Source organism: Plecotus auritus (genome assembly GCF_963455305.1).
Source record: "Plecotus auritus genome assembly, chromosome: 15".
Lineage (NCBI taxonomy): Eukaryota > Metazoa > Chordata > Mammalia > Chiroptera > Vespertilionidae > Plecotus > Plecotus auritus.
Genome location: NC_137781.1, coordinates 3,780,128 through 3,801,633, shown reverse-complemented (window position 1 = coordinate 3,801,633; position 21,506 = coordinate 3,780,128). Strand labels below are relative to the sequence as shown.

Sequence of the window (21,506 nt, the reverse complement as noted above, 5' to 3'; positions counted from 1 at the left end):
CACAAGACCTAGACCACACTCCTAAGAACAACAAAAAAACACACAAACAAACGAGGGGAATAGTTCCCTGGGGCCATGATTCCTGGTCTGCATATCTCTGACTGCCCCACACCCCCGCCCCCTCCCTTAGAAGCGGATCCCCTCCCCACCCCCTGCCCCAGCCAGGATGCCATAGAGAATGTTGAAATGGATGTCCCCCCCGCCCAACCCCAAAATTCTTGCACATTTTAGCGCCATCTCAACACCATTCCCCGCTTTAACTCTGTGCAGGCCATGCCCAGTGCATTTTTTTTTTTCTCTCTCCCATGACACGCCTCCCCTCCTTCTGCCCTGGGGCCTCCACTCGCTGCAACCCCCAAAGCCAGCAGGGGTGGGCGCCTCCTGCGCATGCGCAGGTGGCCTGCCCCGAGAGCGAGCTCAACCCATTGCTGCTCCCTTGCACCGTCGCCCCTGCACCCAGGGCGGGGCCTCGGGGACACACTGCGTCCAGGCCCAGCGGGCAATCCCCCCCTCTCCCCAACCCCGCTCCCCCGGCCTCGTCTCTGCAGGAGGAGGGTCGGCTGCACCGGGTGAGGCCAGCTGTCTGCGCTCCCGCTGGGGTCGGTTTGGAGAATCCGCTCAGAGGTCACCCCGCCGCTGGCTGGCTGTGTGCTACCCCTGCGGGCCTGGTCCCGCCTGTCCTAGGTATGCCTTCTGGCTTTTCCGTGTTCGCATGCAAATGTCTTTTCACCTTGGCCGGACAGGCAGCTCAGGCGTGCAAAGGACAGAAGTCGGAGCTACGAGCAGACCCCTAGGTTTTGCATTGTGTCGATCTTTCTCCCCCCCCCCCAAAAAAAATGCATTCATAATCATTTTTCTTTTTTTTTTTAATTATTCTAATGACTTTTATTGTGGTGACACGGGTTCGTAGGATTCGGTGGGGCTTTTTCGGGTGCAAGTCTATGGTAGACAGCATCTGTAGCGTGCACGGTGTGTCTCATCCTATTGCAGGTTCTTCCGTCACTGTCATCTTTTCAAACATCTCTCTTTGCTACATTGCATGGTTTTATTATGATTATTATTATTATTATTTATTATTATTGTTATTATTTTGGAAAGGCAGGACGTGGCACGTTCCCTGTTTGAGTGTTTTCCAGAAATGGTACGTGCCCACCTTTCTGGTAATTCTGCTGATTCATTGATGTCTGTGGTTTCAGGCTCCACCTCGGACCCCCCTCGGACACAGGTCTTTGGGAACAGGCCGTTTGCTGCGTGACCTCCCTCGGTGGGTGTTGAACAGGGGCTTTCCTCCCATGAAACCGAGAGACACAGCCCACCCGTGCGGCTCAGCGGTTGAGCATCAACCCATGAGTCAGGAGGTCAGGGTTTGATTCCCCATCAGGGCACATGCCCAGGTTGCGGGCTGGATCCCCCGTGTGGGGGTGAGTGTGCAGGAGGCAGCCCATCAGTGATTCTCGCTCATCATTGATGTTTCTGTCTCTCTCCCTCCCTCCCTCTCTTGGAAATCATATATATATACATATATATGTATATATATGTATATATGTATATATATGTATATATATGTATATATATGTATATATATGTATATGTGTATATATATGTATATATATGTATATATATGTATATATATGTATATATATGTATATATATGTATATGTATATGTATATATGTGTATATATATATGTGTGTGTGTGTGTATATATATATATATATATATATACTGAGTGGCCAGATTATTATGATCTCTGAATGCATAATAATCTGGCCACTCAGTATATATATATATATATATATATATACACATACACATTAGAGGCCCAGTGCATGAATTTGTGCATGAGTGGGGTCCGGCCAGCCTGGCCAGGGGGAGGGGACATGGGCAGTTGGCCAGCCTGCCTGCTGGTCGAACTCCTGGTCGAGGGGACAATTTGCATATTAGCCTTTTATTCTATAGGATAGACACTGAGTGGCCAGATTATTATGCGTTCAGAGATCATCATCATCTGGCCACTCAGTATATATATATATATATATATACCCACCCAAGAGACACAAAAGCAGCATTTGGGTAGAAGCAATTCAAGGCTCCGATGAGCAGACTAGGACCTACTTAGGGTCTTGAACATGAAAGGCACTAATGCCAGCAGGTTTCTGTGGGAAGAAATAACCTCTCTGATAAGGAAGCAGCCTTCACGGGGCATCTCTGAGACTCAGTAGCATATGTCTGTTACGCAAGCGAATCCTCGGTTCAATGGCCATAGAAACTGTTCTGGAGGGACCACTTGTTCTGGGTTTATGATGATGTGAACAGCCAACCCATTCTTCCTTTATGGATGCTTTTACTCCAAAGCATATGTCTGCAGTCAGGAGCTCTGCGGGGGTGGGGGGTGGGGGTCAATGCTCTATATAGAGACTCTAAAGGTCAGAGCTCAGGGAAAAAAATTACTCCTCATCTTCACTCTATTGGACCATTAACCTTAACTTTTTAAAAATACGTTTTTGTTGATTTTATTGTTATTATTACTTTTTAAAATAGATTTTTATTTAAAAAGAAGCAAAACACCTTGGAAAAAAATAGATTTTTATTGATTTCCAAGAGGAAGGGAGAGGGAGAGAGAGACAGAAACATCGATGATGAGAGAGAACCATTGATTGGCCGCCTCCTGCAACCCAGGCACGCACCCTTGACCAGAATCGAACCCGGGACCCCTCAGTCCACAGGCCGACGCTCTATCCACTGAGCCAAACCAGCTAGGTTTTATTGATTTTAGAAGGGGGATGGAGAGAGAGAGAGAGAGATAGAAACATCAGTGCTGAGAGAGAATCACTGATTGGCTGCCTCCTGAATACACCCCCCCCCCCACCCCCGGAGATTGAGCTGCAACCCGGACATGTGTCCTGACTGGGAATCGAGACATGGCCTCCTGATTCAACCACTGAGCCATACCGGTCGGACAAGACCTCTGTATTTTTATTTTATTTTTGTTTAATCCTCACCCAAGGAAATTATTTCCATTGATTTTTTTTTAGAGAGATTAAAAAGGAGGGAGAGAGAGAGAGAGAGAGTCTAAGGGACAGGACGGAGGGAGGGAGGTAAAGAGAGGAACATCGATGTAGAGAAGACACATCAATTGAATGGGCCCCAACCAAGGTGGAGATTGAACCTGCAACCCAGGTATGTGCCCTTGGACCAGGTATCGCACCCTGGACCCTTCGGTGGGAGGGCCGATGCTCTAACCCAGGGGTCCTCAAACTACGGCCCGCGGGCCACAGGCGGCCCGCCGAGGACATGGATCCTGCCCGCCGGGTGCCGCTGCCTGTCCTGCTTAGCAGCCGACGCATCCCGGGCCCGCAGTGCGCATAGGAATTTGTTCATAGTTTTTTTTTTTTTTTAAAAAAAACTATAGTCCAGCCCTCCAATGGTCTGGGGGACAGTGACCTGGCCCCCTGTTTAAAAAGTTTGAGGACCCCCCCTGCTCTAACCACTGAGCTACAACGACCAGGACAAGCCCTCTGTCTTTTTTGCTGTCATGAGAGGAAAGGGTGGAAGGCCACGTTCCAATGACCTCCTCATGACTTTGTCTTTTTCTCCCGCACTTCCCCCCCCTAGTTCTGTGACCCACGTCTCCGCGGCCTCGCGATGATCCTAGCAACCCCGTCTGCCCGAGGTAGGTCTTTTCCTCCTTTGTGTGTGTGTGTGTGTGTGTGTGTGTGTGTGTGTGTGTATGAATCCTCACCCGAGGATATCTTCCCATTGATTTTTCAGAGAGAGTGGAAGAGAGAGGGAAAGACACAGAGAGAAAGAGCGATGTGAGAGAAACACATCGATGGGGTGCCTCCTGCATGTGGCCGGGGCCAGGGAGGAGGAGCCAGCAACTGAGGGACGTGCCCTTGACCGGAATAGAACCCGGGACCCTTCGGTCCGCAGGCCGGCACTCTATCCACTGAGCCACGTCGGCCAGGGCCCCGAGGGAGGTCTTGCGTGAACAGTGTGCTGTGTCTGTGTCTGTCACCCTCTCCTCCTTGTCCTGGATCGGGGCCACGACAGACGGGGCCCCCCTCCCAGTGCTGTGTCCAGCTCAACGTGCTTCTAAAAAGCTGTGACACAGAAACCTGGGGGAATTGACCATGAGGCTTTGCTGTTTTCTTTTCTTTTTTTTTTTTTAAAATATATTTTATTGATATTTCGCAGAGAGGAAGGGAGAGGGATAGAGAGCTAGAAACATCGATGAGAGAGAAACATCCATCAGCTGCCTCCTGCACACCCCCCACTGGGGATGTGCCCGCAACCAAGGTACATGCCCTTGACCGGAATCAAATCCGGGAACCTTCAGTCCGCAGGCCGATGCTCTATCCACTGAGCCAAACCGGTTTCGGCGAGGCTTTGCTGTTTTCTACCGCTTACCAGGTTGAAGACCGCCGGCACGTTTTAAAAGACATGATTTTGTTATAAACTCCACGGCCATCACGACAGTGGCCCCCCCATGAACGATTTGCGGGGCCCTGGCTGGTGTGGCTCAGTGGATAGAGGCTCAGCTTGTGGATTGAAAGGTCCCGGGTTCGATGCCGGTCAAGGGCACGTACCTCGGTGGCAGGCTCGATCCCCGGCCCTAGTCCGGGCCCGTTCAGAAGGCAACCAGTTGATGTGTCTCTGTCACATTAGTGTTTCTCCCTCTGTCCTTCCCTCTCCCACCTTCCGCTTTCTCTAAAAATCAACGGGAGCCGAAACCGGTTTGGCTCAGTGGATAGAGCATCGGCCTGCGGACTCAAGGGTCCCAGGTTCGATTCCGGTCAAGGGCATGGACCTTGGTTGCGGGCACATCCCCAGTGGGAGGTGTGCAGGAGGCAGCTGATCGATGTTTCTCTCTCATCGATGTTTCTAACTCTCTCTCCCTCTCCCTTCCTCTCTGTAAAAAATCAATAAAATATATTTTTTAAAAAAATCAACGGGAAAATATCCTCCAGTGAGGATTAACCAGGTGGGGGGGGAAAAAAAAAGATGTGTGGGCATCCAATGTGTCGCTCAGGGGTGGGCAAACTTTTTGACTCGAGGGCCACCATGGGTTCTTAAACTGGACCGGAGGGCCGGAACAAAAGCATGGATGGAGGGTTTGTGTGAACGAATATAAATTCAAAGTAAAGGAGCGGAGGGGAGAGCAAGAGAACCGGATAGAACAGCCGGATCCGGCCCGCGGGCTGTAGTTTGCTCACTGTAGCTAATACTTGCTCATGCCCAAGGCATATTTTAGTGTTCATGTCAGGGAGGTCTCTCGGAAGCCGGTGAGCGGCGGTACAGAACGAAAAGGCGCAGAGCACAAACTGGCTTTGGTCTGCAGGCCGACACTCTATCCACTGCTTAATTCTTGGTTTTTGGATCAGGAGTCAGGAGGAACCCACCCCCACCTCCCCCTGGAGAGATTCCGAATGTAGAATCAGAAGAGCACTCTGGCCCGGCCTGTGTGGCTCAGTGGTTGAGCATCGTCCCGTGCACCAAGGGGTCGCTGGTTTGATTCTCGTCAGGGCACACACGCCCGGGTTGCAGGCTCCATCCCTGGTTGTGGGGGAGGTAACAGGAGGCAGCCGATCCATATTCCTCTCTCGTCCATGTTTCTATCTCTCCCTCTCCTTTCCTATGTCTCTAAACATCCATTTTAAAAGCATCAAAAAAAGCCAAAACCGGTTTGGCTCAGTGGATAGAGCGTCGGCCTGCGGACTGAAGGGTCCCGGGTTCGATTCCGGTCAAGGGCATGGACCTTGGTTGTGGGCACATCCCCAGTGGGGGGTGTGCAGGAGGCAGCTGATGGATGTTTCTCTCTCATCGATGTTTCTAACTCTCTATCCCTCTCCATTCCCCTCTGTAAAAAATCAATAAACTATATTAATAAATAAATAAATATAAAAGCATCAAAAAAATGTTGTGAACAATTACCGAAAAAAAGACAGAATAGCCATCTGGACGGAGGGACACGGGGAATTTGGTCTGTGACTCTCCATGTAGAAACCCCGACTGCTGACACGCGTTTTGTGGAGTCACTCCAGGAGACAGAACCTGAGCTGAGACTCAGTCCCTGCGCTGTCACGAGCTGTAGTGGGGACATTCATGGAGAGTTCCTAGAAACACGTTGGACACACAATACAGATACCAGTAGGTATCAGCCTCAGTATTCAGGTCCAGATGGATTCTCACCTCTCCGTTTCAAAATATCACATCAAGACTCCTTTTTTTTTTCTTTTTTTTTAAAATATATTTTAATGATATTTTACAGAGAGGAAGGGAGAGGGATAGAGAGCTAGAAACATCGATGAGAGAGACACATCGATCAGCTGCCTCCTGCACACCTCCTACTGGGGATGTGCCCGCAACCAAGGTACATGCCCTTGACCGGAATCGAACCCGGGACCCTTCAGTCCGCAGGCCGATGCTCTATCCACTGAGCCAAACCGGTTTTGGCAAGACTCCTTTTTTTTTCTTCTACCTCTGTTTACACTGAGTGGCCAGATGATGATGATCTCTGAATGCGTAATAATCCGGCCACTAAGTGTATATCCCATATAATAAAAGGGTAATTTGCAAATTATCCCCTCGAACAGAAGTTTGACCAGCAGGCAGGCTGGCCGGCCAACCACCCATGTCCCCTCCCCCTGGCCAGGCTGGCCGGACCCCACCCATGCACAAATTCATGCACCAGGCCTCTAATATATATATTATTATTAGATATATTATTAATATATATATTAATATATATATACACACATACATATATACATATACATATATACATATATACACATATATACATATATACATATATACATACATATACATATACATATACACACATATATATATATATATATATGTATATATATATATATATATATATATTAGACACTGTGCGGCCAGATTATTATGCGTTCAGAGATCATCATCATCTGGCCACTCAGTGTATTTTTTGTTAATCTTCACCCAAGGATATTTCCCATTGATTTTTAGAGAGAATGGAAGGGAGAGGGAGAGACAGAGAGAAACATCGATGTGAGAGAGACACCTGGATGGATTGCCTCCTGCACATCCTGGCCAGGGAACCTGGCCACCAAGGTACGTCTGTGCCCTTGACCTTGACCCAAATCGAACCCGGGTCCCTTCAGTCCGAGGGTCAATGCTCTATCCATTGAGCCAAACTGGCTAGGGCCCCATCAAGACTCTTGTTATTATTTTCCAGGTCGGAAATCTGAGGCACGGGTGGGTGGAGACACTTGCCCGAAGCCACACAGACAATGGCTGGACTAGACCAACAGCTCGGCAGCCGGACTCCCCACGGCTCATTCCTCAGTGGGAAAGCCCAGTGGCCAATGGCATGTAAGTAGCAGAAAAAAAAATCGGGAATGTTCCATATTTTATCTGCCTGCCTCCTCCCCGAGGCTCTTTATTGCAGCACATTCTTTGAACTGAGAAGTGGCCTTGGTATCTCACCTTTGTCCTGGTGACAATACAACTCTCCAAATACTCTCTCTACAGAGGCGGGGGGGATGGCCTCAAGCTGTGACCTATAGAAGCAAGTGGCAGCCCCCCCCCAATCAAAGAACCTATTATATGGTGCCTACTGAAATGCCCACATTTTAAAAGTGAAACATGAAATCCAAAAGTGCTAATCATATTTTTAACATTTCGGGGGGCACTGCTAAGTTAAAGAAGGAAAGAACAAAAATAAGGATATTGATACCATAACCCGTTTCTTTTTAACTTGGGTTTATTCAGGTGACATTCATTTCCAGTAGATAGTGATAGTTCAGTGTATTTCAGCAAATGCATCCAGGCATGCAGGCACAACCATCATTCAGATTCAGAACATTTTTCATCACCCCCCAAATTTCTGATGTGTCCCTTTGTAGATCATATTTTCTTTTCTCTTTTTAAAATATATATATTTTTATTGATTTTAGAGAGGAAAGGAGAAGGAGAGAGAGATAGAAACATCCATGATGAGAGAGAATCATGGATGAGCTGCCTCCTGTATGCCCCCTACTGGGGATCGAGCCCGCCACCCTGGGCATGTGCCCTTGACCAGAATCGAACCCAGGACCCTTCAGTCCACAGGCCGATGCTCTATCTACTAAGCCAAATGAGGTAGGGCTGTAGATCATATTTCTGATGCTCTTGTAAAATATATTTTAGCGCCTACACCCAATTATTCCTTAGTATTGGTATATGTGAAGACAATTGAGTTTGACCTATTCATTTTTGGAAAACTAAAAAAAAAAAAAAATGAGTGGCAGCTTTGTGGCATGTGAGGATGGCTCCTGTGTGGATTGGATCCATGAACAGCAAAGATCAAGTGTCTCCTTCACGTGAGCCATTGCTCAAGTAGAGATTTAAAGCAGCAACGGAAATCAGACTAGATGTGCATTAGCGAGGAACCTGCATTATTCTGTTGCAAGCCACAGGATGTATGGCTCTGCAACCGGAATTGAAGGGGTCGTTGAAGGTTTCCTGGAGGAAGCAATTTATGATTGAATACATAAAGGATAAGTAGCAGAAGCCACACACATCGGCGCTAGGGGAGACAGGAGGACTTACGGTGTGTTCACAGAGGGACCAGCCAGTGTACAGAAGTCAAAAGATCTGAGCTATCACGTGGGAAGTAGCCTGGTGAAAGCTGGAAATACACGCCTGGGCTGGGTTTTTTGTAGGGTCTTGTTACACGTTAACGTGTTGGGATTTTATAGTGTTTGGTTTTTTTTTGTCCATTCGTTCGGTTGGTTTTGTTTCATCAGGGTCTGATGACTAGGACCACAGCTGGTGTCATTAAAATGAGAGTTTGGGAGTGGTATACATTTTTAGAAAGATATTTTTATTGATTGCAGGGAGGAAAGGAGAAGGAGAGAGAGATAGAAACATCAGTGATGAAAGAGAAGCATGGCCCTCACCAGTGTGGCTCAGTGGATAGAGCGTCGGCCTGTGGACTGAAGGGTCCCAGGTTCGATTCCGGTCAAGGGCATGCACCTTGGTTGCGGGCACATACCCGGTAGGGGGTGTGCAGGAGGCAGCTGATCGATGTGTCTCTCTCATCGATGTTTCTAACTCTCTATCCCTCTCCCTTCCTCTCTGTAAAAAAATCAATAAAATATATTTTTTAAAAAAAGAGAGAAGCATGGATCGGCTGCCTCCTGCACAACCGCTCTCTGGGCATTGAGCCCACAACCCGGGCATACACCCTTGACCCGGATTAAACCTGGGACCCTTCAGGTGGCAGGCTGACGCCCTATCCACTGAGCCACACCAGCTAGGGCAGAGTTGTGTACACTTTAAGGGGAAAAAAAAAATACAGTGTTTAGAGTCAAACTCGATAAAGGCCACTAAAGAGTATGGGGTGGGGGAAACTGAGAGAGAAAATGCAAGCATCAGACTGGCCCCAGGAAAAAAAATGGGAGTATTTTCGGGGGAACAGCCTTGCTTTGCTCGAGTCAGACGGTGGTGAATGCCCTTCCTCGAAGGAGGCAATTCAGCTCCCAACACGGGTTCCTTTCTCCTCTTAAAACTCACTTTCTCAAATTTCAGACGTCCTTGCTCTGCTGTTTTTTTTGGGGGGAATTCAGGGACCCCCCCCACCCCCACCCCCACCCCCACCCCCACCCCCACCCCTGGACTCACAGCGCCATCTAGCATCAGGAAAAAATGGGAGACCGATGACAAGGGAACTACAAAGTTCAGGGGGACCAAAAAAAAAAAAAAAGATGGTATCTGGGAGCCGGAAATAGGCGCCTGTGTTCATTGGAGCAGGGTTTTAAATACAGGGCGTCCCCCCCCCCCAAAAAAAATGTATACACACTTTGAATAATTACGAATTCCAATGGGTGCAAGCTGAAAATAAAGAAACATCCATGGAGCTATCAGCTCTATACTTATTTTTTTTTTTTGGGGGGGTGGGGGGGAGACACCCTATATATTTATTTCAAAAGCGAAACTTAAGGGGAAAAAAAAGTGACAGTGCATCGTGTCTGCAGGAGGTAGAGGGGGTGAGGTGGCAGGAAATGGATCTTTAATTATTCTCCGTAAAGATACAGGAAAATCTGGCCCCCAGCCACTTCACAGCTTCCGCTCGTCACCCAAGGGTTAAAGGAGGGCGGGGGTGCAGGCAGTGGTTGGCTTGATGCATTGATTTCCTGCACCAGTAGGGGCGCGCCGGAGTGTGTTACGGTGAACACTCCCGTACCCGGCGCACCCAGGCTTGTTCACACGAGTTCCACCCTGTGTTTACAAACACCGCTCCCCCTCTCCGATCGCGCTCTCTGTATAGCGAAAGCCCGGCTGGGATCTTGTTTCCAACGTCCCGCAGCGCGATCGAGAGGAGCGGCGGCCCCCGAGAACCCGCCGATCGCCCACTGGCCGGCTTAGCGCTGCTGCCTGGGCGCCGCCATGGCGCGATTGCCGCCCGCTCGCTCGCTCGCTCGCAGTGCACGCCGGGAAGGTCACGTAGCACGCAGGCCGAGCCGCAGCTCCCTGGGGCGGGTCCTGTGCGAGTCCGCCAGGAGTGGGCGGGGCCGGGCGACGTGCAGCGTCCTTTCTGTCCCCTTCCGGTTCCTGTTTCCGCCATCTTCTTCCGGTCCCTTCTCCTGAAGGCCCCCCGGTGGGGATTTCCTGTGGGTCGTGGGCGCCGCGAAGACTTTTAAAACAAAAAATAAGAGTATTCTCCTCACCAAAAACTTGCCTCTCGACGCTGCGTATCATTGTTTTCATTCTGGCTTTTAAACTTCCTATTAACCTCGGTGTTTTTTTTTGTGTGTGTGTGTGTGTTTTGTTTTCTTTGTTTGTTTTTTTTTTTTGTTTTTTTTTTTTTCAGAATATACCGGGGCGTTTCCCCGTTTCTGTAGTTAGGTAAACATTGCCGAAAACCGTAAATTCACGCCCTTCCTTTGAAACTCTGAACCGCTTTCCCGTTTGTTGAGCGCATTCACCGGGAAGGTTTCAATCTCTCTTTAATATTTCTGAACTAGAGGTCTTTCCCTACGGGAAAATACCATTTTTATAAATGTTCGTCATTTTTAGCTTTATGGATTCTGTAAGTTCTTTAAACCATTTTTTTCCCCCCAACAAAACACCTTTCATAGGAGGGACTTTTAGGGGGTTCAAAGTCAAACTCCCCCTCCTCCCGCCCCCCCACACACTCCCATTTCCGTATTCACATCATAGGTCATTTTTTTTTTTTAAATGGTGCAGGTTTGACACAGTTTTACAATCTTTAAAACAGCAGCTGGGCCTTGCTTCGCTGTGGGTGCTCCTGTGTCGTCTTCCCCTCTGCTCTCACGTGAAAGCTGGTGAACCAGCCCCCTCCCCCCCATTGTTTCCCCCTCCCCCCCACTGTTTACCCCCTCCCCCCCAGGGGTCCCGCCTCTGGTTCCCCTCTGTTACTCCTCCTGATCTGGCTTCCCTTTTCCTTTTTTTAAAAAACGGTTCCCCAACCTGGAATTCAAAGGCTGGAAATGAGGGATGGTTTTTTATTTTTATTTATTATTATTATTATTATTATTATTATATATTTTTAAATATATTTTTTAATTCATTTTTTTACAGAGAGGAAGGGAGAGGGAGAGAGAGTTAGAAACATCAATGAGCCCTGACCGGTTTGGCTCAGTGGATAGAGCGTCGGCCTGCGGACTGAAGGGTCCCGGGTTCGATTCCGGTCAAGGGCATGGACCTTGGTTGCGGGCACATCCCCAGTGGGAGGTGTGCAGGAGGCAGCTGATCGATGTCTCTCTCCCATTGATGTTTCTAACTCTCTATCCCTCTCTCTTCCATTCTTTGAAAAATCAATAAAATATATTTTTAAAAAATCGATGAGAGAGAAACATCCATCAGCTGCCTCCTGCACACCCCCCACTGAGGATGTGCCTGCAACCAAGGTCCATGCCCTTGACCGGAATTGAACCCGGGACCCTTCAGTCCGCAGGCTGACGCTCTATCCACTGAGCCACACCGGCCAGGGCTATTTATTATTATTTTTATTAAGGTATGATATGTGTACATATCTTACCATTGCCCCTCCCCACCCCACTCCCATACATGCCCTCACCCCCCAAAGGGATGGTTTTTTAAAATATTTTTTTTCTGTAAAGGACCAGATATTACCTATTTTGATTGATTGATTGATTTCAGAGATGGAGAGAGAGAAACATCAATGATGAGAGAGAATCACTGATCAGCTGCCTCCTGCAGGCCCCCTCCCCCCCCCACCCCCCGCTGGGGATGGAGCCTGCCACCCCGGCCATGTGCCCTTGACTGGATTTGCACCCCGGGACCCTTCAGTCTGCAGGAGGCCTGTGCTCTATCCACTGAGCAACACCAGCTAGGGCGAGGCAGTACATATTTTAGGAGGGCCGTCTGGTGTCTGTGACGTGTTCATCTCCGCAGTGGCTGCGTGGCCGTGGGCCACATGTAAATGGAAGGGCATGGCTGTATTTCCAGCAAAGCTTTAGCCACAAGTGTCTGATTGGACCGAGGAAGGTTGTTTCTGACGCTGGAGGTTCATCTCAGCCCCCCTTGCTTATTATGGTTAAACGACAGTGTAGTTTATCCAGCCTGGAAAGGCTTGTATATTTTGATGTTTGTTGTTAGTTATTTGGGGTTTATCTGTGTTCCATGCTGTAGGATGAAATGTTTAAGCAATATTACAGAAGGTGGGGGTTGGGAGCGGCCGGGGAGAGGTCAAGGGGGGGGAGGGAGTGGGAGGAGACATATGTAATACTTTAAACAATAAAGAATTTAAATTAAAAAAATATTACAGAAGGTAAGGGGAAGGGAGAGACCCCCATCCAACATAAAGACACTATGGTCTGCTATACTGATTAGTTGGTTCTATTGGTCCATAACCTGGTATGTATATATATATATATATATATATATATATATATATATATATATATTTAGTATACTCTTTTTTTTTAAAGAGGAATATACACTGAGTGGCCAGATTCCTATGATCTCTGAACGCATAATAATCTTGCCACTCAGTGTATATCCTATATCAGACATCCTCAAACTACAGCCCGCGGGCCACATGCGGCCCACCGAGGACATTGATCCGGCCCGCCGGGTGCCGCTGCCTGTCCTGCTTAGCAGCCGACGCGTCTCGGGCCCGCAGTGCGCATAGGAATTTGTTCATAAGTTTTTTTTTTAAACTATAGTCCGGCCCTCCAACGGTCTGAGGGACAGTGAACCGGCCCCCTGTTTAAAAAGTTTGAGGACCCCTGTCCTATATAATAAAAGGCTAATATGCAAATTGTCCCCTCGACCAGGAGTTCGACCAGCAGGCAGGCCAGCCAACCGCCCATGTCCCCTTCCCCTGGCCAGGCTGGCTGGACCCCACCCATTGCACGAATTCATGCACCGGGGCTCTTAAGTGGCCAGATTATTATGTGTTCAGAGAGCATAATAATCTGACCACTCGGTGTATGTTGATGGCAATGTTAAAGAAATAACTCAGCGACAAGGACGGGAAGGCCGACTATATTCAGGACCATTGCAATAGGTACAGTGGCCAATGCAATGGGGTTTTACAGTAAAGGAGAGAGATTGGGCTCAATCCCAAATACGGCAAGGGCAAGTGAGAATTGATAGCCAAGGAGCAGGGGTGAGAGTCAGCATATAAAATGTTACTAAGCCCGGCCGGCATGGCTCTGTGGTTGAGCGTCGACCTAGGAACCAGGAGGTCAGGATTCGATTCCCGGTCAAGGGCACAGGCCCGGGTTGCAGGCTCCATCCCCAGTGTGGGCCGTGCAGGAGGCAGCCGGTCCATGATGGTCATCATTGATGTTTCTCTCTCCTCCATCCCTTCCTCTCTGAAATCAATAAAAAAATATATATATATCTTAAAAACAAACGGTTTGGCTCAGTGGATAGAGCATCGGCCTGCGGACTGAAAGGTCCCAGGTTTGATTCCGGTCAAGGGCATGTACCTTGGTTGCGGGCACATCCCCAGTGGGAGGTGTGCAGGAGGCAGCTGATGGATCTTTCTCTCTCATCGATGTTTGTAACTCTCTATCCCTCTCCCTTCCTCTCTGTAAAAAATCAATTAAAAAAAAAGATTAAAACAAAACAAAACAAAAAAAATTACTAAGAGGAAACAGGAGTAAGAGAGGTTCTCGTCGGATGAGCCCAATATGCCTGAGGCAGGAATCCTGTCAGGTCGATGTTGCCCAAGCTGGTGGGAAGGGGGCGGGGAAGGAGGAGAAGGAGGAGGAGGAGGAGGAGGAGGAGGAGGAGGAGGAGGAGGAGGAGGAGGAGGAGGAATTTTACTAGATATTGAGGATGGTCAATGGGAGTTCCTGGTGAATAAAGCGCCTTAGCAGGGTTCTCGCTAAAATTAGATTTTATAAGGAAGTGCGTACTGGTAGCTGGGACGAAGGGGAAGTTTCAGGAGTTTGACTAGAAGTTTGGTCACGCAAACATTTTTTGTCAGTAACAAAAAAGAAAGGAGGTGGAAGAGAAACATAGTGTACTTTTATTTTTTTCAGTTAAGGAAATTCTCTCTGATACGAATGATTCCAGAAATGGATTGTTGCCATGCACTGCCACTATTCTTTTAAACCTGTGTTTTTTTTTAAATAGATTATTTTATTGATTGATTAATGTTTTTTTTAGAGAGACGGAGGAAAGGGGAGAGAGAGAGAGAGAGAAAAAAAAAAGACTAAGAGAGAGAGAGAGAGAGAGAGAGAGAGATTTGCTTGTCCACTTATGCATGCATCCATTGGTTGATGTGGTCAGCCGGTAGAAAGAGAGAAAAATAAAAATAATGAGGGGATGGCTCCACGTTCTTGGAATGGCGACCCCTTCCAGTGGAGGAGAAAGTTCTCCTCCGACTCATTGTCTTTGTGTGTGATCTCCCTTAGCTGCCACTGTCACCATGACAACAGGGTGACATCCTGATTTGGGAAGGCGAGAGTGGAGAAAAGAATGCTAAGTGAAATAAGCCAGTCAATGAAAGAAAAATACCACATGATCTCACTCATTTGGGGATAATGAAAAACATTATAAACTGATGAACCAAAAGATAGACACAGAGGCAGTAAAGCATCAAACAGACTGTGAAATTACAGCGGGAAGGTTAGGGAGAGGTGGGGGAGATAAGAGATCAACCAAAGGACTTATATGCATGCATATAAGAGTAACCAACGGATGCAAAACATTGGGGGGTGAGGGCATGTATGGGAGTGGGGTGGGGGGGGCAATAGTAAGATATGTACACATAGAATACCTTAATAAAAAAAATTTAAAAAAAAAGGAAGGGGGGAGGGGAGGGCAACTGCGATCTCTGAACTTTTATTCCTCAGGCTAGCACGAGAGGGCTTCTCACCACTCGTACTCACTTCTGGGTGTTTCGATGCATTAAGTTCAGGGAGATACACGCAGGAAAGAAAATTCGCACCGCCGATACCTCAGCAGTTCCTTTTTTTGAAAAAAATATCTTTATTGATTTCAGAGAGGAAGGGAGAGAGGGAGAGAGAAAGAGAAGCATCAGTGATGAGAGAGGATCATTGACCGGCTGCCTCCTGCACGCCCCACACTGCGGATCGAGCCCGCAACCCCAGGCAGGTGCCCTGACCAGGAATTGAACTGTGACCTCCTGGTTCCTAGGTCGACGCTCCACCACGGAGCCACACCGGCCGGGCACTGTCAGTAGCTCTTCACAATCCGGTGTTCTTCCTCATTCTCCTGTTGATTTCTGGCCTGAGATAGATCCTGCCAAACCTGTGTTGTTGTTTTTTTTTTAGAGAGTTGAAGGGATGTTGGGCAGGGGAGAGGAAGAGAGAGAGAGAGAGATGGGAGAGAGACGTCCATTGGTTGCCTCCTGCCTGCACCTGGGTCAGGACCAGGGATTGAATAGTTACTTTCAGAGTCTTCCAGCTCTTGTAGCTCCATTTGGTGGGAGAGACACGGCATGGCGTGCTTGCCTCATCTTACCTTTCTGGATGCGTGAAGTTCAGGCTTGTCACCTGTGACAGACGCCCCAGCCAGGTTCGTCAGGAAAGGAACCCCAAAGGCCGACGGTCCCATCTTCTTCATTCGAGCCAAAGGCATCTTTAACTCTTGTTCACAAAGTTATATTCCAAAAACATCCTGTGGCCCCGTGGTTGAGCGTCGACCTAGGAACCAGGAGGTCACGGTTCGATTCCCAGTCGGGGCACATGCCCGGGTTGCAGGCTCCATCCCCAGTAGGTGGTGTGCAGGAGGCAGCCGATCCATGATTCCCTCTCATCATGGATGTTTTTATCTCACTCTCCCTCTCCCTTCCTCTTGGAAATCAATTAAAAAATACATATATTTTAAAAAATCATCATGCACCCACCATCCAGATATCATTGCTGATGTGTACACATAAGGAACTGTTTGACATTGAAACGGGGACTCAGAACTGTTGGACGTTGAAATTGGGACTCAAACATTTTTTGTTATTATACGTTTATTTCTAGTCTGCAGAGGCAAGATTTCTTAAAGGAAAGAAAAGGGGAAAAATAGATACAGAGGCAAAGAAACATTGAACAGACTGTCAAACTACAGCGGGAAGGCAGGGGAGGTTTGGGGGGGGGCTGTAAGAGATCAACCGAAGGACTTGTACGCATGCATATAACCATAACCAATGGATACAAGACACTGGGGGGGGGCAGGTAAAGGCATGTACTGGGGGGAAGGGGAGGCCGGGGAGGAGGTCAATGGGGAAAAAAAAAAGGAGACATATGTACTATTATTTGTAATACTTCAAACAATTAAAAAAATAATAATAAATAAATTTAAAAAAATAAAAAATCATCATGTGAAACCCAACTTCTTCATTTTGGTATATAGGACTTTCCATTCAGTTTTCTTAAAAATATGTATTTTATTTTTACATGCAATAAACGTTAATGTTTCAAGAAAAACAATTTTAAATAAAGTTAACATGCAACAAACGTCAATATTTCAAGGAACACGGTTTGAAATATATTACATGCAATAAAAATGGATACGTCCATTCCGTTTTAACCTATTCATGTGTGAATTTTAGAATAGGTATATAATGATGTTATTCGAACAAGAACGCCACTTTCAGCAGGAACTACAGATGTTAGTAAATGTTCTCTCTTTTAGAATTCCTTTCTTCTATACAGTCATTTCTAAAAAACATATATATATCTATTTGTGGGGGCCGGCATTAAACCAGAGGCAAGAATGCTCTTGGGTAGACGTTCCAGTTGGAGGAGAATTCCCCACACGATGGCTCTGACTTGGAGACCTGAATCCTTTTAGAGAAGAGATGAGACCTGGGCTGAAGAGAGATGCTGATGGGAGCAAGACAGGTGAGGCCGGCAGGCAGGGGGCGCTCAGGTGGCCCTGCCCCCGTGCAGTGGGCCTTTGCAAGACGTTAAGCCTCACTGGCACCTGCATCCCGCGGTGAGCCTCTCCTCTTAGGGGCTCTTTGCTTTCCCGACACAAACCTTGGATTAACCCCCCTCGTCCCCCACAGAGGGCTTTCAGTAGGCTTTGTCTTCATGTGCTGTTGGGTGGGACGTGCCCGTAGCAGAGCTAACACCCGTGGTTGGCACCCCAGCATGGCATGCTTCTGTGACATCCGTAATCGTTCTCAGCTTCCTCGTTTCCTCTTCTTCCCTCCCTTCCCACGGCCCCTCTTAACGTCACCTCCAGGGCTTGTCACCTCTAGAACAGAGATGCTCCCGGCCAGGCTCCACGGAGCCCTCCTGTCCATCCATGCCTCGCCTGGGCCTGTGAAAATGTGGACGAACAACTAAACGGTTTCCAAGAGCTCAAGCTGCGCCCTAGGGGGGACCCTGGGACCCCCCTGAAGCGCCTGCCTGGGAAAACTCAGCCTAAACAGGTTACTGTGGCCCCCGCCAGCTCCTGATGGTAGGACCCTGCCCGTCCGCCTGACAACTCCCAGATGGGAAAGGCAGTGTTGTTAACCATATGCGATGTGGCGCATCCCAGCCTCGGGACCTGTGTTATACCCGGAAGTTTGCACCTTCTGAAGAAGGCAAGAACCTGACTTCGATGTGGGCTGGTTCACAAACCCAGGTACGTTAGTGTGGGCCCTCCCTGAACCCCCACTCACCTCCCTCCCCATCGGCTCCTTCTCTCCTTTTATTTTTTAAATATATTTGTATTGATTTCAGAGAGGAAGGGAGAAGAGAGAGAGAGAGAGCGAGAGAGCAAGAGAGAGAGAGAGAGAGAGAGAGAGAGAACCGTCAGTGCTGAGAGAGAACCATTGATCCACTGCCTCCTGCACGCCCCACACTGGGGATTGAGCTTGTGCCCTGACCGGGAATCGAACCGTGACCTCCAGGTTCCTAGGTCAACACTCAGCCACTGAGCCACGCCGGCCCGGCTCATTTTCTCCTTTTAAAAGGCTCTGTTGCTGTACAAAACCTTTTTATTTTGATGTAGTCACACTTGTCTGTTTTCTCTTTAGTTCCCACTGCCCTAGGAGCTGTATCAGTGAAGAAATTGCTTTGGCATATGCCTGAGATTTTGCTGCCTGTAGATTCCTATAATATTGTCATGGTTTCCTGTCTTACGTTTAAGTCCTTGATCCATTTTGAGTTTATTTTTGTGTGTGGTGTAAGTTGGTGGTCTAGTTTATCCCAAGAAGCTAGAAACAGCCATCAGAAAGGACATATGCACCCCCAAGTGCCTCGCAGCACAATTCGCCATGGCTAAGATTTAGAAACAGCCTCTCGGCAGATGAGTGGATTGGACAACTGTGGTACAGCTACACAATGGAATGCCAAGCTGCAGTAAAAAAGAAGGAGTTCTTACCATTGGCAACAGCATGGATGGAACTGGAGAGCATTATGCTGAGCGAAATAAGCCAGCCGGAGAAAGAGAAATATCACATGATCTCACTCATTTGTGAAATATAATGATCACCGTAAACTGATGAACAAAAACAGATCCAGAGACAGAGAAGCATCGATCAGACCGTCTCTAACCTCAGAGGGAAGGCAGGGGAGGGAGGGGGTCAGGGGGAGGGATCAACCAAAGGACTTGTATGCATGCATATGGGCCTAACCAATGGACACAGACACCAGGGGTGAGGTCATGAGTGGGGGCGGGGGTGGTGGTGGTGGGGGGAATGGGGGAATAAGGACACATATATAATACCTTAATCAATAAAGAAAATAAATAAAAGGCTCTGTCACCTCTGAGCAAATCCACGTTGAGCTTAGGCCCCACTGGACCCTTTTCACGATTGCAAAATAGTATATGCCTGATAAAACCTGCCCTGACCGCTTACACTGGTTGTGTGGCTTTTCTAGCTGACAGCGATCTGGCTCCACGCTCGGATCTGCATCGGAGCCCCCGCTGGACGCTCGGACGTGACAAGTGGACGTCTCCGCTGCGGAGAGGTCTCGGTCTCACCCTCGCGCCTCCTCGCTCCTGCTGGTTTCGGTGTCTGGCGGTGAGTCCACTCCTGAGCCAATGCTCTTTCCATTCATCATTCTGGGTGTGCTCTCTGGTGCTCGGTCAGGGTCTCGGACTTACTGGAAAAGTTGTTTTCTAGAAAGGAAGCTCTTCCTGGCTCCCTCTGTCTTGTGGGGTTCATCATCCCCTGACTGCTGGTCTGGAGACAATTAGTTCTCCTCCCTATATTTAAAAACAAAATTGAGATATAACTGATATAACATTGTATTCGTGTGAGGCGGGAGCATATGAGTGCATGTATGTTTACAGTGTGAAGTGATTATCAATACATTTTGTTAACAGCCGTCCCCAAAAATAGTTACACGGGTGTTGTTGTTGTTCCTTATGATGAGAACTTTTTGCTGTTGTTGCTACTCCTCAACCAAGGGTATTTTTCTACTGATTTTATTTAGACAAAGTGGAAGCTAGAGGGAGACACCGAGAGAGAGAAACATCGATGTGAGAGAGACACAATGACTGGTTGCCTCCCTCCCATGCCTTGACCAGGGCCAGGAATCGAGGCCGCGACCGAGGTACGTGCCTTGACCGGAATCGAAACTGGGACCCTTCAGTCCACGGGCCAATGCTCTCTCCGCTGAGCCAAACCGGCCAGGGCATGATGAGAACTTTTGAGATGTACTCTCGTATCTTTCAGATATAAAATGCAGGGTTGTTAACTATAGTCACCATGCTGTACGTTACAGCCCAGGACTTTTATCATAACTGGAAGCTTGTACCTTCTGACTACCTTCACCCATTTCAACACCGCCCCCCCACCTCTGGCAAGCACCAATCTGTTCTCTGTGTGGTTTTTAATTTTTTTTTAATTCCACATCTAAGTGAGAGCATACAGTATTTCCCTGCCCCCTGATTTATTTCACTTACAATGCCTTCGAGGTTCGTCCACTTCTTGTAACAAATGGCAGGATTTCCTTCTTTTTTAAAATATATTTTATTGATGTTTTTAGAGAGGAAGGGAAAAGGAGAGAGAGAAAGAGAGAGAGAGAGAGAGAGAGAGAGAGAGAGAGAGAGAGAACCGTCAGTGCTGAGAGAGAACCATTGATCCGCTGCCTCCTGCACGCCCCACACTGGGGATCGAGCTTGTGCCCTGACCGGGAATCGAACCGTGACCTCCAGGTTCCTAGGTCAACACTCAGCCACTGAGCCACGCCCTGGCCCGGCTCATTTTCTCCTTTAAAAAGGCTCTGTCGCTGTACACAACCTTTTTATTTTGATGTAGTCACACTTGTCTGTTTTCTCTTTAGTTCCCACTGCCCTAGGAGCTGTATCCGTGAAGAAATTGCTTTGGCATATGCCTGAGATTTTGCTGCCTGTGGATTCCTATAACATTGTCATGGTTTCCTGTCTTACGTTTAAGTCCTTGATCCATTCTGAGTTTATTTTTGTGTGTGGTGTAAGTTGGTGGTCTAGTTTATCCCAAGAAGCTAGAAACAACCATCAGAAAGGACATATGCACCCCTATGTGCCTCGCAGCACAATTCGCCATGGCTAAGATTTGGAAACAGCCTCTCGGCAGATGAGTGGATTGGACAACTGTGGTACAGCTACACAATGGAATGCCAAGCTGCAGTAAAAAAGAAGGAGTTCTTACCATTTGCAACAGCATGGATAGAACTGGAGAGCATTATGCTGAGCGAAATAAGCCAGCTGGAGAAAGACAAATATCACATGATCTCACTCATTTGTGAAATATAATGATCAACGTAAACTGATGAACAAAAACAGATCCAGAGACAAAGAAGCATCGATCAGACCGTCTCTAACCTCAGAGGGAAGGCAGGGGAGGGTGGGGGTCAGGGGGAGGGATCAATCAAAGGACTTCTATGCATGCATATGGGCCTAACCAATGGACACAGACACCAGGGGTGAGGTCATGAGCGGGGGCGTGGGTGGTGGTGGTGGGGGAAATGGGGGAATAAGGACACATATATAATACCTTAATCAATAAAGAAAAAAAAATAAAAGGCTCTGTCACCTCTGAGCAAATCCACGTTGAGCTCAGGCCCCACTGGACCCTTTTCACGATTGCAA

The 21,506-nt window shown here is 48.0% G+C and overlaps 1 long non-coding RNA gene across 1 annotated transcript; it reads left to right on the top strand.

The window, feature by feature from the left end:
• The first annotated feature begins 544 nt into the window (after nt 1-544).
• Nucleotides 545-18,977, top strand: LOC308238975. The gene is made up of 6 exons (XR_013959673.1): nt 545-684; nt 1,197-1,264; nt 3,615-3,672; nt 7,228-7,364; nt 17,200-17,335; nt 17,682-18,977. It is a non-coding gene; the product is annotated as an uncharacterized lncRNA (long non-coding RNA).
• The last annotated feature ends 2,529 nt before the right edge of the window (nt 18,978-21,506 follow it).